Here is a 16,352-nt window from a genome sequence, read left to right as displayed (position 1 = left end):
AACGAAAAACATACAATTCAGCATTGATGTCCATGGAAAATACGCTGAACCAGCAAACAAACCTTTCGATGTCAAGGAAGAAAAAACAAAGAGATATAGGAAAATGATCAATTGAATTAGTAATTGCTTTTAATTTCAAAACCAAAAATCTCAAAAATATTTTACTTAGCATTTTAAATTAAAAAGTAGTTTAATTCCTTGCACTAAATTTAATGATAGTTAATATCAACTTTCTTTTGAAATTAGAAGAAGTTAATTTAGAATAAATCAAGTACTACTTATTATGAGAGTCCTAAAGAATGGTAAACTATGGCCTATACTCCAAAATAAATTTTATACAACGCAAATTTAATTACCTTTGTATTAAGAAGTTAACTCTGCTTAAAGGGTTAACTGCATAGATAATACAGTCGTGACGGGAGTATACTAACTTCTCCCTCCCCCCCCCCACACTTTGACATAGATGTGACAATCTGGGCTCAGATATTCCTTAGTGAAACTGACTTGTATTGTTACTTGATAATAGTATATAAACTTATACCGTAGTTACGCAGATTGGAGAAATTAGTTTATATTATATCAGAAGCTATTTACTTCTGATTATATCAATTTAATTTTAAAATTAGATCTTTTGCTTTTAGAGCAAAATAAAAAAGAGGAGTAAATTTATTTTATATTATAATCTTTATTCATGAAAAGCTCTTTTACTTTAAATTAGTGCCTACATCTATAAGCCCATAGAGATATGAAAGGAGGAAGTGACAGATGAATGGGAAATATTACGGAAGGTTTTGCTTTCTACTTAAATTCGTCAACTGAGAATCATATAAATTTGGATTGTATGTAAAAAATCTATAATAAGCAATAAGAACCAGAAATGCACTATATGCAAGTAGCCACTGGCCTCCAAATACTTCGCTAACTAACCCTATTACAATAGAACAGACCAAAACATAGTCTTCATTCTTGTCTTATTTACTTTATATTATGATCTTTATCTCTAATCCTACGTACACCGAATGTATTACAGCAAACTTACATACCATTGTAAAGAATACGAAAGGGGTTACCTTCCTTTTTACGAAAGGAAAAAGTATTGAACTCCGTCCTTTCACACCTTTCATGGTCGTAGCCTTGAACTTTAAACGAAAATCCTTAATAAGCTTGATATTGTTCTTAACAGCAGCGTAATATTTTTCGGTTCCGGAGGTTTCTACATTGAGATTGATTTACATTTAAAATTAGGGACTTAACGGGGTAAAATATTACAGGATTAGAAACTTGGAACAGTTTGCAATTTAAAATTATCGGATCATCAAATTCCTAGCCGACTTGAAGGATGGTCAAAGTGCCACTACAATGACAAGGGGAACAATATCTCTATGGACGACTTTGCCTCGGGTTACGCCATTTACTGTTTAGACTTAACACCTGACGGTTACGCGAGTCATTCAGATCATTGGAGTCCCACGAAACAAGGACAATTAAGATTAGAATTGGGCTTTGAAAAACCCACGACCACTACGCTTAGTTGTATCGTATTAGCCGAATTCCAGGCTTTGTTACAAATAGATAGAAATAGAAACGTGTCAATCGTTTGTTAAACAAATAATGAACGCCGATCAGATAACACGCTTTCTACGATTCACACCACATTTCCTAGGTGTTTACCCAAGTGATTTATTACCCGAAAAAATTGACAAGTTTCCTTCATCTATTATAATAAATTTAGACAATCACTATAAAGACGGATCCCACTGGGTATGCTGTTACTTTGATGGAAACAGAAGGGGTTATTACTTTGACTCCTTGGCTTTAGGGAACTTTCTCCCCTCGATTAAAGAATTTGTTAAAAGAAATTCAAGAAAATGGTCGTTTAACAAAGAAGACTTCAAAACTTGTCAAGTTCGACATGCGGACTATATTGTATTATGTATATAGTACAAAGAACAAAAAAAAGGAGCCACAAATCATTCATGAAGCAGTTTGGACGAGATCGGTTGAAAAATGACGTCATTGTTACAAACATGTTGAAGCGCGCCCGTAAAGATTAACTTAATCCTTTTGTTAACAAATACTCTTTGTAATCTCTTTTGTATTTTTAAAAAATAAATGTGTCACCATTTTTTTTAATACTGTTTTCTTTTATTTCATATATTAAGGAAGGGGGGAAGGTAAAAAAGGGGGGTAGTAAATTTAGGGGGGATATAACTCAGATATTCCTATAAGAATTTTCATTCAGCATCATGAACTCCGAGCTGCAAAGATATCACTCTTTTTACTCCTGGCCACAAGATGAAAACTATAAAAAAGCTTTAAGTAGAGCGGGTTTTTATTCGTTACATACCGATGATCTAGTACAATGTTTCGAATGCAACGGGATTTTGCTAGCCTGGAAACCGACCGATCATCCTTACGAAGAACATTTAAAACATTTCCCTAAATGTAATTTTATCAGAGGTGGGCCTACTAAAAACATACCCTTTACCATTGATGAAACAGAAACGTACACCAAAAATATAAAAGTCAAGACTGAAGAAAAAACGCCTGAAAAACCTCAAGAAAACACGGAAGAAACTTATCATACCTTTAAAGTCAAAACTAAAGATCTCGAAAGATTAGTTTTGGAACTCTACATTAGAAAACAACTTAACGCTTTGTATATCAAAGAAAAACTTAATGACTTACGTAAGATTTAAAAATAATATTAAAATTTATCTTCTTCCTTACGAAGATATAAGGAATTATTTTAGAATAAATCAAATGCATTTTAAAATGAAAATTGAAAAAATGTCTTTAGTATTAGAACCTATACTTTTAAAGAAAATAAATAGTTTTTACTTTATATTATGGTCTTTATTCCTACAAAACCATCTTTTGTTATAAGCCTATACAATCAATCAATCAAATATTGACAGGTAAAGAGAGGAGACCGGGGAAAACCGACTCCTCCCCCTTGAGTGGCCGCCATCTTGGATCCTTATACTGGCTGCACCCTCTCTTAAGGGTTATCCGTAAAGTACTCCAATTTTAACTTGAAAAGAGTGGCTCTTAGGGCAAAATAAATAATATTCCCCTTAATTTACGGCAGACTTATCAGAAACTCCCTGCATAGAGAAACTTCTCGTTCGGACTTTGACAGTCTAGCTTACGTTAGCACCTTTTCTGACGTAAATAAACGTATCTGGCTTGCGATATTTCTGAATACTGTCTGTTTTCACGTCGCTTTTCAATTTTCGTAATCAAGAGTTGGAAAGATTTATAAAAAAAAATATTATAGTGTTGACATCAAAACACGTAGCATTCTTCAAACTGCTTAGCTTGTCAATAGCTGTACAGGCAAGGATTAAGGTAAAAGTATGGATCTTCCAATAATTTATCTTAGAAAGAAAAAAGAAAAATTAACTTTTTTCATGAGAAATACACTACAGAGTTTAAGCGTTTCGTTCTATCTGGATTAACATAAAGTTATCATGGATTTCAAATAATGTTAAAATTCTTCTTTTTCAACTTTAACATCATTGCTAGGTTTTCAATAGTTTGAAAGCACACTTAGTTTCAATCAGTATACCTTTTGATGTTGAATAAAGCACTAACATGTAATTGGCAACAATAGGGAGAGATGTGTCAAATCGTACAAAAATAATTAGAAAATCAGATAGGCCTGTATCATTAATTGTTTTCCCCCAAGTTAACTTAATTGCTTTCTGTTATCAATATGGAATATTGGCACAATAGAGTTTTAGTGTAAGCTATTCTCAAAACTGTGTTATACTAAAATTTAATGGGCTTCAAAGGAAAATTACGTCATCATGAAAGCGGAATTCAAGTTCGTAATTGCCGAATCAGATGATATTCAAAATTACTTTATTATGAAGTATTGCATCGGAGGTCTTTTGGGGATGTGGTAGTGAATAGAACCTATTATAGTATGGTTACATTAGGTTGGATTATTCTAGATCGGGTGAGGTTAGATTTTGTTGATCATTGTGCTATTGTTCAATCGTAGTTAAGAAATTGACTGTCGGTTGTCTCTTGAATGACCTCATTTTTCACAAGTTGATATAGAACGCGTCGTTTTAAGAACCACAAACCTACCCATAAACCATCTCTATTACCTAAGTAACTGGTCGAAATTAGAGATGCCAAGTTCGTGGTTACAGTTAGACCTCTTCAACTTCGGCTATTCTTACCTGGGATTGTAATATCACAGTTTTCTCTCGCGACGACCTGTTAGCGGCATAAGGGGGGGGGGAATGACTAATGATTATATCGCCAGAGGGCGTCCCTGCGGCGATCAATGGGTTCTCTCTGAGGCTCTTTCCGACTAGCAAAATTTTCTCCCAGGCCGGAAAAGCTACCGGCTGAGTGTCACGGTAACAGAGCCCCTGCTATTTCGAAAAATGAGTCTGGATGGACCAGAAGAACTCATCGGGCCATCCCAAGAGTTAGTTTTATCAATAGTAGTCATTTTATGAATTAATATAAATTTTAAAATAGTTAAAAAAATGGAGTAACTGACGTGAAGTTCGTCTTTAAAAACTAGTGTCTAACACGTGTTAATGTTTGTGCCATAAAAAACCGAAACGTTCGTTTTAAAGTTACCAAAAAATATTTTCAAAGAAAGGAAAAAATCTCCAAAATGTTTGTTAACAATCTGCGAAAAACTACTGTCGCTGTATCAATGCTCCATGACGCAATAACTGACGTAATTTTGGTCGAAAACCTTGGGAATGCTACCCAACAACTCTTAAGTTTTGGTGTTACTCCGAGCAATTCTTAGTGAAGATTTAAATTTTTCTAGATCGGAATTTAGAGAAATAACTATTAAATATTTAACAGAATATTAAATACAAATAAGTTGAATAACTATTAAATTAATATTATAGTTAGAGGCAATTAATCAAATTAAATGAACCTGAATTAACCGAAACTGGCCGAGAAACTGAAGAAGAAACTGTGAAATTCATGGAGAATTTGCCCTAAAACATTCATTTCAACATAGACATTACGTACTTTTATGAAACTACGTAAAACATTTCGTCTCGAATAAAGTTGCATCAGATATACTCGAGATTATTTCGTAAACCCAGCGAAACAAACGAAATTGAGACCGTCAGAAAAAATTCTGCTGTGAAAATCTCTCTGCAAATATAATCTAAAAGACGAGAAAAACTAATCTAACGAAATTTTTTTCCCCTCGGAACTGTTTTTACGCGTGGTCTTTCGGGAATTGCGCTCTCTGAACTTATATATACGTCTAAACAAAAGGCATGAAATCCAATTTCAGCTTAGACTGAAGATAGATAAAAGCCATTGCGGAGGAAACCCGGGTTGTACCGAGATAGAAAGACAAAAATCGTGTTTTCGAAAATAAGTATCTCGTCCAGTTGGCCCCTCATCTTACGCTAGTCGCGCTTTACTAAACCAAAGTAAAACAGAAAAGAAAGAAGCAACGTAAAACTTTCTTTTCTATTGGTCCGAGTCTCCGAGAGTTATCAAGAGATGGTCTCACTGATCTCTTTATGGACATACCATTCGGATCAGTCATCACTAAAGCTGCTTCGGTTTTTCTAAGCCGTGTTTATCTTTTATCAAGAAACTACTATTGAACATTGTATTAAATGTTTTGGACGAGATACGGACGAATTGTTTTACTTCAATGAGGTTCTTACCTCGGTTTTGCGCCACATTTGAATATTCTTCGTGTTATCAACGTTGTTTCGTCGTTGAAAAAGTCAAAATGATTCGAAGGGTTTTTTCACAGAGGAAACCAGCTAAAAGGAACCGCTTTTTGAATGTAGGGGTTCCAAATGCATCAGGTGCTAGTTTAACGGTGAGTTTTGTTAGCTCAATTATGTACGATACTTTGTTTTTAATAGTTAGTTGCAGGGTTCGAATTAAAAAGCCCATCCCAAAAAAATCCCACGGGTTTTATTGGGTTTTCCCCACCATAAAAAACGCACTTAATAAAACCCAATCTTCAATTTTGATTAATTTGAATGCTATGATTTCATTTTAAAGATAATTTAAGATATTTCTTGTTTCAACTTCAAAAGTACTATTTAATAATATATATTATTTTTTATGAAATATTTTATGACTATTTTACTAAGCAGTTACTTTTGAATGACAACTTCTACCATACACGCAATTGCTAAAGATGAAAAACCCAGAAAAACCCAATAAAACCCGGTGAGCTGGTTTAAAAAAAAAACCGGGTTTTTTGAACCCTGGTTAGGTACAGCATTTTATTTCCTGGGGAAGCGTTAATTTTGTAGAATGAGTTAATTGAATATTAATTAAGTTTTACATTACCATGAATCCCTTTTAAAACGGGGAGGAGCAATTAGTTTCCTCTCAAGTAGGGTTTATTTAAATATATAAAATATTTAAGTATTTAACTTTTAGTTTTAAATTCAATTTAAGATTTTCAGATGTGTGGGTTGGAGTGACAAGTCGTGTTGTGTTCCGAGCTTTTAATTAACGTTTCATTAACACGACAGCTTTATTTCTGGTTTCGCCCCCAAACCCCAGTTTTAATTACTTCAGGGCTGTGTGGGCTGGGTAAAGTCATGGTATTTTTCGAAGACAGGGCACTCTCGTAACAATGTGGTAAACATCTTCCCACGTGTCACCTTATCTCGGGCAACTTGAATCTTCACTAAAAATTACCGACTTTCTTTTCGCAGTAGCAATTGCCCTAGACCTTGCCTTCTAGAAAGAGTACCACTCTCCATCCCGTTAACATAGAAGAATTCTACATCATGAATGAATCAATAAATGAATGATTTATTCGCCCTCTTTACAAGAATCCCTTTAAATCAGCGAGCATAAATTTATAACGGTTCGAAAGCTTAATATTACGTAGTCATGAAATTAGATAGTGCCTCAATATATGTTACAGAAACATAAAAATTTAAATTAAAACATCAAATCACTGGCATTGGGAGAAGCTACTATCCAGGCGTAATACTCCACGTTGATTTCCTATGAGCGCCTGTAGAAATGTTGTTCCCGCAGCACACTGCTGTCCAGGGCAAAGCCACTCCATAGCGGCAAATCTCGTCCCATATGTTCTCGCTTAGTCTAGTGCGCTGTAACTATTCACTTTCTTTCTGATTTAATTATTGATTATTAATTATTAATTGGTATTAATTCCCTTATACTTCTTGTTTGTTTAGTATTTTATAACTCCTGAGCTTCCCCAAAATGGAAGTCGCTCTGATTAAAAGGGTTGTGTTTTCTGCGGTTATCCAAATAAATCTGTAATCCTTTAGGCTGATGGTTAAATACTTCACAACTTTAGAAAATGAAGCCTATCAAGAGTTTTAATGCTTCATGGTTTACTGTATTAATGCACCTTGAAGTGCTCCTATAAAACCCCACCACGTACACTAGTGGAAATCAATATGGAATCATTTCTTCTTTAGGAATTTGACTTTTGACATTCCGTCGTGGCGTTTAATTAATGATCTACCAGCAGTATAATTACAATTTAAACTTAACCCTTTAAGCCGTAATAATGATTTAAATAAGATTAACGTTATACTATACACTCTTCAGACAGGGTGTTTAAATTTAAAACCGTGGTTTACAACAATCAACAAGTTAAACTGTTAAAGGAAGATTTATGGCCATAATATTATTCTTTTTATTTGAAAGAGAATTTGAAGTAAATAATACTTCTCAATGGAATTATGTATCATTTACGATAATATACAGGGTATTACTGACAAGTCTTTCATAAATTAAGAGATTTTGAGTCGAAAATGTTCTATGGGCCAGTGTTTTCGAGTTATGATTTGAGTGTTTTAGGGATGACCCCTTAATTAATTTAGCATCGTGTTCAGTTCCTTGATTAAATACAAGGGGTCATCCGTAAAATACTTCAAACATAACTCGAAACCAGTGGCCCTCAGGGCAAAATGTCATAGAACATTTCCGACTCAAAATCGCCCAAAGAACAGCGCCCTTAATTTATGACCGTTTTATCAAAAACATCCTGTATATGGTTCCATGGAAATACTAAGCAATGGCCTAATAGACCCTAAGCTGCCCTAGCTAATTATTACCTTCTTTAACCTAATCAAAACCGACCAAAGTTTGATAAAAACTTTGATTGCTTTTGACTAAAGTACGGGTACTGATCACGAACATAAATTAATTTTCCTTTCAAAAATTTGCACGATATGATAAACAAATAGGTCCTATTCTAAAAGATTTTGGTCTTGTCGAACTTGTTGAAAGTTTCCAGGAACACGGCCAACTTAGATAATCGTAAAGTTGGCCGTGCCAGGAAATACGTCATAAATCGGTTGTACATGAAAGCTAACTTCCTAGTTCGTAGGAGCCATCTTCACTAAGCCTAGGTTAAAGACTATGAAAACTGGTAATGGAGTTAGTTTACAATTGAATTTGATACCTTCTTTTCTTATAGTTATTGTTCACATTTTAATAAAAGAGTGTACGCGGTAGCCGATAAAGCAAACAACAGGAATTTTGGAATCACGTGACTATTTTTAATTTTCCTACCGTTTGATGGCGCTCAAATCTTATATGAAAGAAATTTTTCCCACAAGACCTCGCAATATATAATAGGGCCTATACCAACCAAAAGCAAAATAACGGTTGATTTTTCTCGACAAAATTGAAGGATCGAATGTCTAGAGCGCCAGACGTTATAGTACACGTTTTGTGTTCATTTTGTTAAACTCTGAACTAATTTGGGTCTGTCTGCATTGGGTATTATTAAGCTCAAATAGGCAACTAAGCTTGATATAGATTGAAATTAATTATAATAAGCCGCATGGTATTATTCATTAAGAAGCTTACTTGTAATTATGTCAAAATCGGAAGCTAGTATTAATATTTTAAGTTTTTATTATTTAAGTCCTTCATGGGAAATAATTTCTTTCGTGTACTTGTTATTCATGAATATTTAAAGACCACAGTAAAAATGAAAGCAAAATTCTGCAAGGGAATTTATTTTTCTACTATTCGTACCATAAGGTTCTGGTGTTGAATCCTTTCATCTTGAATAGAATGGTTTAGGGAATCTTTTCATCTTGAATAGAATGGTTTAGGGAATCCTTTCATCTTGAATAGAATGGTTTAGGGAATCCTTTCATCTTGAATAGAATGGTTTAGGGAATCCTTTCATCTTGAATAGAATGGTTTAGGGAATCCTTTCATCTTGTATAGAATGGTTTAGGGAATCCTTTCATCTTGAATAGAATGGTTTAGGGAATCCTTTCATCTTGAATAGAATGGTTTAGGGAATCCTTTCATCTTGAATAGAATGGTTTAGGGAATCCTTTCATCTTGAATAGAATGGTTTAGGGAATCCTTTTATCTTGAATAGAATGGTTTAGGGAAATTCTGATTTCTGGAAACTGCCGGCTTAGGGTATCCACAATTATGTAACTAAAATAATTGAGTCTATTTTTCTTCATAAAAAACGGATATGTAGTTTATCCAGACCATGGTAAATGTTGTTTAGCTAATCCATTCTAATACATTCTAGACTAAACTTAACGTCAATAAAATTATAAGTTTAAAGTTAACTAACTTTAAAATCCAAGGTTCTACCGGTATTACTAAATTACATTTCGTCCATGCGAAGTTAATGTTTACCATAACCTTCAGAGAGCTCATTAAAGCCACATCACGTGTACATGTTTGAATATGACTCATAAATAGCGTTCTAATCTTTTTATTCTTGCACGTAGATCCCATTATATATTCCAGCCAGCCTTCTAGCTATTTACGTCGATATTTTTCGTAAACCTTTTCTAGATAGATATACAGGGTATTTCTCATAAGTCTGCAATAAATTAAAGAATGTCTTCTTTAGGTCAAACTGAGTGGAAAGCGTCACAGAACGTAAGGTCTAGGTACAACCAGAAGTAGGATAAGAGACTAGAAGTAAAGAGCTCTAGCATCGGTAATAGATCCTGGCACTATAGTGAACAAATTTGAGGATTTTATGCCCCTTCCATGGCGCCTACACTAGAGGGAAAAAAATTGGTCGAGTTCCAAAAACATTTCTTACCCCCTTCCCCTCAACCTAAAGCCGCGGAACACGGACGCGGATGCTTGAATCTAGTTCAGCCGTCTACCGCCACGAGTGTCTCACGTTTTTGAGGGAAAATTCAGAAACCGCTACCAGAGGGCCAACCGTTGAATATTCACTTTCGCCAAGTGAAGAATTTGGTTACCTCAATACTTCTAGTCCCTTATCCTACTTCTGGTACAACATTTAGTTTCGGAGATAGGAGTTCCAAAACTAGGAAATACTCACGCATGTATGAAGTAAGACATATCAGCCTTCAATAGTCTTAAATCTATTGAACCTTTATCTAGCACAAGTGGATACGTTTAACTGGGTAGAAGACCCCGTGATCTTTGACACTTTGCACTCAGTTTGACCCAAAAAGTGCACCCCGTGTATGATTTTCCTATATTAATTAATATTTAAAATTTTGATTTTCATCAGTATAGCTGAAGCACGTGAATTTAAATTAAAAATTCATAAGATGTTTTACGAATATTATAGTGTATGAAAAAAATGCAAATTTTATTATTCCCTCTAGACGCTATTGTTAAGGAGCTCAAAATTATTTCAAAGAAAGGCTTAACGAATATTTTAATTTTAGCAACCTCAACGGAATTTTTTTTGTTGCTTGGAACTCACTGAGTCAAATATGCGATGAACATATGTATCAGTCTATCACGTAGAATTTTAAAGGAAAAGATCTCGTTCCTACACTTTATGCCTTAAAAGAATGGCCTTTTTCTAAACATAAAAAAGTATTAAAATAAAAATTTTATGATTTCTTTTTACAAAATAATTTGCATTTAACTAGTCTTAAAAACGAGTGTCGCCATTGGTTTAGGGACGTCTGCTATCCAGAACCTCGTGCATCTTCCTCTGCCCTTTTATTGGTTAAAATCAGAAGTGAATCATCTGTTAAAATACAGTGAACCGGATACGGACCTTTTCGGTGTAAAAAATGGGGGTAGGCAACCTTCAGTATCGGGACATACAATGGGATTGATACAGTACCTTCTCTGCACACTCTCATGACACAAAAATACTACAGCGCAGGCGCCAATAAGCCAGATGGAAGGCGGAGTTATACCCCAGTGTCTTTCCCTCTTAGTTATAGCATCGAAATGGTCTATTAGGAGGAAAATATAACAAATAAATAAAAAAGAAAAGAGAGAACTCCCAAAATTCCTTGCTTCAACTCCCCTCTTTATACCCTCTTTGCTTACCCTTACCTTAAATTTCTCAGCCAGTGGAAATTCAACTAATCCCGTAAGGGTAAGTGGTTGGGTTTAGCAGAAGCCACAACCCAATAGCTGCACAGTAGTCCTTGATTTTAAGACTATTTAAATGCTAATTATTTTGTAATATGAGATCATTTATTTATTTTTTAATATTATTCCTTTTATATTTAGTAAATAGACCGTTCTTGTAAGGTATAATCAGAAGGGAATAAGAGAGAAGGGAGACATTAGAGCCTGCTATGGTAACGAGAGTCCGACCAACCTCAAGAAAACCGCGAAAAATTTGCGCAAGTACGCAGCTTTTAACCAGGCTGTCGATGTTTCGTTCTTGTGTAATTATAACCTCAAGTATGTATTTTATTGAAACTAAATTTTATTTTTTAATATTAATTTAGAATAATTAGTTTTCATCTATTTATTACCTTCAAATTATCTGATTTTGGTATGTTCTCAATTCCCGTGCATCTAAATTAATTGCACAGCTTGATTTCGTTTATCAACATGAAATTCGGTCATTTTTATCTCCTTCAATGTAAAGTTGTAAACAAAACTACTTTTTATACGTCAACCGAGACGTCACCTTCTTATCTGACGTCAGAGCTAAGACAAAAGTTAGATAGCCAATCAGTGAAGGGTAGTCGATTTGAGGTTAGTAAGACTGTTGTTACGAGTGTAAAGCATTATGGAGATATAAAGTGTGTCCCTTCTCTCTTATTCCCTTCTGGTATAATGTTACGTTACCCGTACCTTTCCTTTAACTCTTTCCCGTTCATTAAATAGAGGTTGCTTGCATAATAAATGAAGAGCCCCGTATTCTTTTCGTAACTCTTTCTGATAAAGGAGGAGGGTGTGTAACTAAACGTAGCGCTTGGGCAGGGCTTGGGGCATTGGCCAAGGCTTGCGAGTGAATCATGTAACCCTCGTCGGCATTCTATTCTTTGATATTAAAAGGGAATAATAAATAAAGGTTGCACGCATTCTTCTTCTTCTTCCGCAACATTGCGATAGCGAATATAGCTAACTCTATGCTATTTTCGCTTGGGCAGGTATGTCTCTTTGAGCGTTCTTTTGGAAACGTTCCTGGCTTCTTATTGCGGTCAGCTCGCGAGCTTTTGATCTTGTAAAGAGAGCATAGCCGTATGCCTACGAATGCATATATTTAATTAAGTTTTAAGCCCATTCCGGTGTCGTTTTCCCCAGCCGATTAGTTCTAATTTCTAAAGGATATTTGAAGTAGATTAAATGCAAAGTTATGCTTCAACTTGCAGGGCAACTCCAGTCTAGAATTGTTTTTTTTTCTTTTTATAATCGAAAGAGCGTATAAAAAATTAATACATCAATTGGAACCATGTTTCTATCTACAGTGTTAAAGAAAATACAGGCAGGGATAGATTTAATTTTAGAAGTAAGAATGAAGAACAGAGTAAGCTGGGCGCTCGTCAAAGTCTCTTTCATACCCCCCTTCCACGGGACGGGGAGGGGGGTATGAAAGAAGGGGCGGGTAATAGCGACAGAGGTAAAAAGGAATTTCGTATTTTTCACCGTTCCCGTCAGCACCGTCATAAAAACGTAGTTTAGGTGAGCCAATAAGATCATTTAAACTTTTCGTTACGTGTTGGAGGGAGGGGCTCTATGCTGGGCTATGAGTCGGACTGAAGTGAATACTAACCGTTCTCCACTTCTATTTCTAAAATTAAATCTATCCCTGATACAGGCAATTAAGTTTCCGTAATGGCGCGTAATGGACACTACGCGTTAGACTTTCTAGCACTAGGATGTAGCACCTTACGGATTCGTCCAATAGGGGTGGGTAGTGGGTACTCCACAGTGAATAACGCGTAGTGTGCACAGGACTGTGAGTAAGGAAAATTCCTTATAGGACATGTATCCAGTGACCCCCCACCCTTTTGACTGGAAAATTTATAGGACATTGTCCACTGGAATGTGAATGAAAAAGTATTATTGGAACAATAGTGTCACGGCTTCATAGTTAAGCTATCAAAACTCCGGTAAAAATTGATTGGTGAAAATGTCCAGTGACACCCCCTTAGTTTTTATTTAAAAAATTATGGGACATTTTAAACTTTTATTTGATAATGTTCAGTGTTCTGTGCTTATTACCGGCCCTGTCTCCCCTGAGTGTGCATTACGCGCAATTACGTAATGATGTTTTTTTTTGAGTCAAGTTACTTGATAACTTATAATTATGTAATTTTGAGTCAAATTATTCGATAACTTCGTAATGATGTAATTTTGAGTCAAATTATTCGATAACTTCGTAATGATGTAATTTTGAGTCAAATTATTCGATAACTTCGTAATGATGTAATTTTGAGTCAAATTATTCGATAACTTCGTAATGATGTAATTTTGAGTCAAATTATTCGATAACTTCGTAATGATGTAATTTTGAGTCAAATTATTCGATAACTTCGTAATGATGTAATTTTGAGTCTAATTGCTTGATAACTTCGTAACGATGTAATTTTGAGCCAATTACTTGATAGCTTCGTAATGATTTAATTTATTAAATGCGTAGAGAATCTTACGGTTCTTTGATCAGTATTAATGCCTCCTCATTCGATATTAAAATAATTCTGTAGCGGTTAGCGAATATCCAGCTTATACGTTTCGCTTTTATCAAGGAAGCGAGTCTTAACTAAGTTATAAGAGTATCTCTTGACCACCTAAGCTTCAACTCGGCCTGAAACCAGCTTGGCTACTTGGATAATTGCATCAAGATACCGAAGTATAGTCAAACCCTTGTGAAATGTTTTCGCTTGATAGTTTTCGTGGGGTTTTTCTTAGAAATTCTAGCTGGCAGCTTAACCCCATTCATCAACATTGGGGATATAGGGTATATATATCCCAAGCTGTCTTAACTCGTGCCGGCTACTAAGAATTGCGGAAAATTTAATAAATATAGACTGAGATCGATCGATTGAGGTCAGGAAGAAACGCTTGGTCAAAGGAATTAAGTGAAACGGCAACTGATTTGAGTGGGCTTTTGAAGAAGCGCTTTTCTTTCTTTTTTGTCTGAGAGAGAGTGTAAGTCTGCTATATTTGTCTGAAGCCGTATCGTACCAAAGCGCTGCTGGCTGTTGGAAGAACTCCGAAATAGCGATGATTGTATTATTGAACCGTCCCTTTATGGAGAAGAGAGAGGAAGTTTGTTTCAACATTGCCAGTTAGGTACTTGCCAAGCTTGACCGAGAAATTATTCATAATAGGTCAATGGCGTCACAGCTTACCGATTTAAGGTTGTCAGTATTAGAGTTCCATACTTTTTAGTTTTATGAAGAAACTAGCTGTAACCCTCGGCGTCGCTCGCGTGTAATCAGAACTTCCATCAAAATGATGTAAAGAATGGGTACATTTTACTGATGACTAATATTTTTGTAGCACCCTAGGAGCGAAGGCACTCGGCGTTGCCCGTAAGCCCGATGGGACATTTTTTATTACTTTTCATGCGGACATTATTCCATAAGGGTTTTTAAATTTCTGGCCGCCATTTTAAAAGATGGCAACAAATCGAACCCAAAAGACCATTCAGTCCGTCTAAAGGTTAAAGGAAACCAGTGTACTAAATATTTATGAAATTGGTTGAAACGCGCGGACTTTGTTGTAAAGAGAAGATTTTTTTGCATTTCAGGGCGCCATTTATTAATATGGCGGCGGATTGGAAAAATCTTTCTTAGTACGCGCCTACTACTTATAAGTAACGTTCCTGCAAATTTTCAGCCTTCTAGGGCAAGCGGTTTGGGCTGGGCGTTGATTATCAGTCAGTCTGTCAGTCAGTCAGTCCTTTAATTTATATAGATATAGATGCTTTTTATTTACATGTAAAAATATTTAAACACGTAGGAGTTTATCAGTATATCAATTAAGAAAATGATCCTAGACTATCTTAAAAATAACCTTGGAAATGACCAATTAATCAAAGAGCTATTTATATTGAAATCGATTTCAATTTCGTAAAGAGGTTAGCCCTAACACTTTAGTTGCGAAATATTACGCTCAAATAGCCTCAAACCACTTTGCATCAATTCAATTTGTGTACAAAGCAATTTGACAGATTACTGTCGCATTTCGTCTCTGCACACATTAACTATAAGAGGAAATGGAGGTCGCGGCTCTGTCTACAAAGATTTATCTTGACCTAGATTTTAAAATGCTTTAAAGGAGAATGGATAGAAAATTGGATAGAGGCTGAAAAATGAAGGTTAAATAATTTTGAAAATGTGTCTTGTAAATGTAAGTTGAAAGAATAATACAAGATATTTAGCATTGTACTTTAAATGAAAGGTACGCTTTTGCTGTCCACTAAACGGGCACTAATTTTGTTTTTGAAATTATTTCTCTTTGGTGAGAAATTCAAATATTAGTAACTCAAGGCTTTTGTAAATCCGTATAATCTAAATGGTTAATTTCCCATGAACTACCCAAATATGGTCCATTCAAGAAGGTAATCTCGCTCCTCATATGAAGAAAAACCTCACTCCAAATTCTGCGATTTGAGAAGGCAGTGAGAATTGAGATTGAAAACTATTGACGTGACGTCACTCTTGTGACTTCTCTCTTGTTTACTTTTGAACCATGCCCGGCATTGCTACTCGCGAGCCATGTCCGGCATTGCTACTCGCGAGTAGCAATGCGAGATGTGAGTCGGTAATTTACCGTCCGTAAATTACCGGTAATTTACCAAATACCGCGTAAATTACCGATTTATATCTTACCGTAATTTTAGAATGGTAATTTACCGGTAAATTACAAAATTACCGCGGTAATAAGCCTGTTAAAACATAAAATACCATAAATTACGGTAATTTTTGTAATTTCGAAATTTTAATCGGTAATTTACCGGTAATTTTTCGGTAATTTACCCGGTAAATTACCATTTTTAAAAATTACGGTAATTTCACATCTCTACTCGCGAGCCATGCTCGGCTCGAAGAGGTTGCCTTTAATTGTACAATCCTGCATGCCCGTTGCAGACGACTTCTAAGACAAGGAAAGGACCTAAACCAATTAGCAATTTAAGCAATGTCTCAAAAACT

The 16,352-nt window shown here is 35.2% G+C and overlaps 1 protein-coding gene across 1 annotated transcript in view; it reads left to right on the top strand.

Annotated features, from left to right (window-relative positions):
* The window catches only part of LOC149702951 (uncharacterized), a 91,803-nt gene that overhangs the window by 63,237 nt on the left and 12,214 nt on the right, over positions 1-16,352 (top strand). The gene's annotated exons all lie outside the window — the stretch shown is intronic.

The sequence above is a fragment of the Phalangium opilio genome, unplaced genomic scaffold (assembly GCF_054372755.1).
Source record: "Phalangium opilio isolate 3A_F unplaced genomic scaffold, DU_Popi_V2 ptg000017l_1, whole genome shotgun sequence".
Classification (NCBI taxonomy): domain Eukaryota; kingdom Metazoa; phylum Arthropoda; class Arachnida; order Opiliones; family Phalangiidae; genus Phalangium; species Phalangium opilio.
The sequence above is the reverse complement of the archived record's forward strand: the minus strand, read 5'-3'. Positions and strand labels throughout refer to the sequence as shown.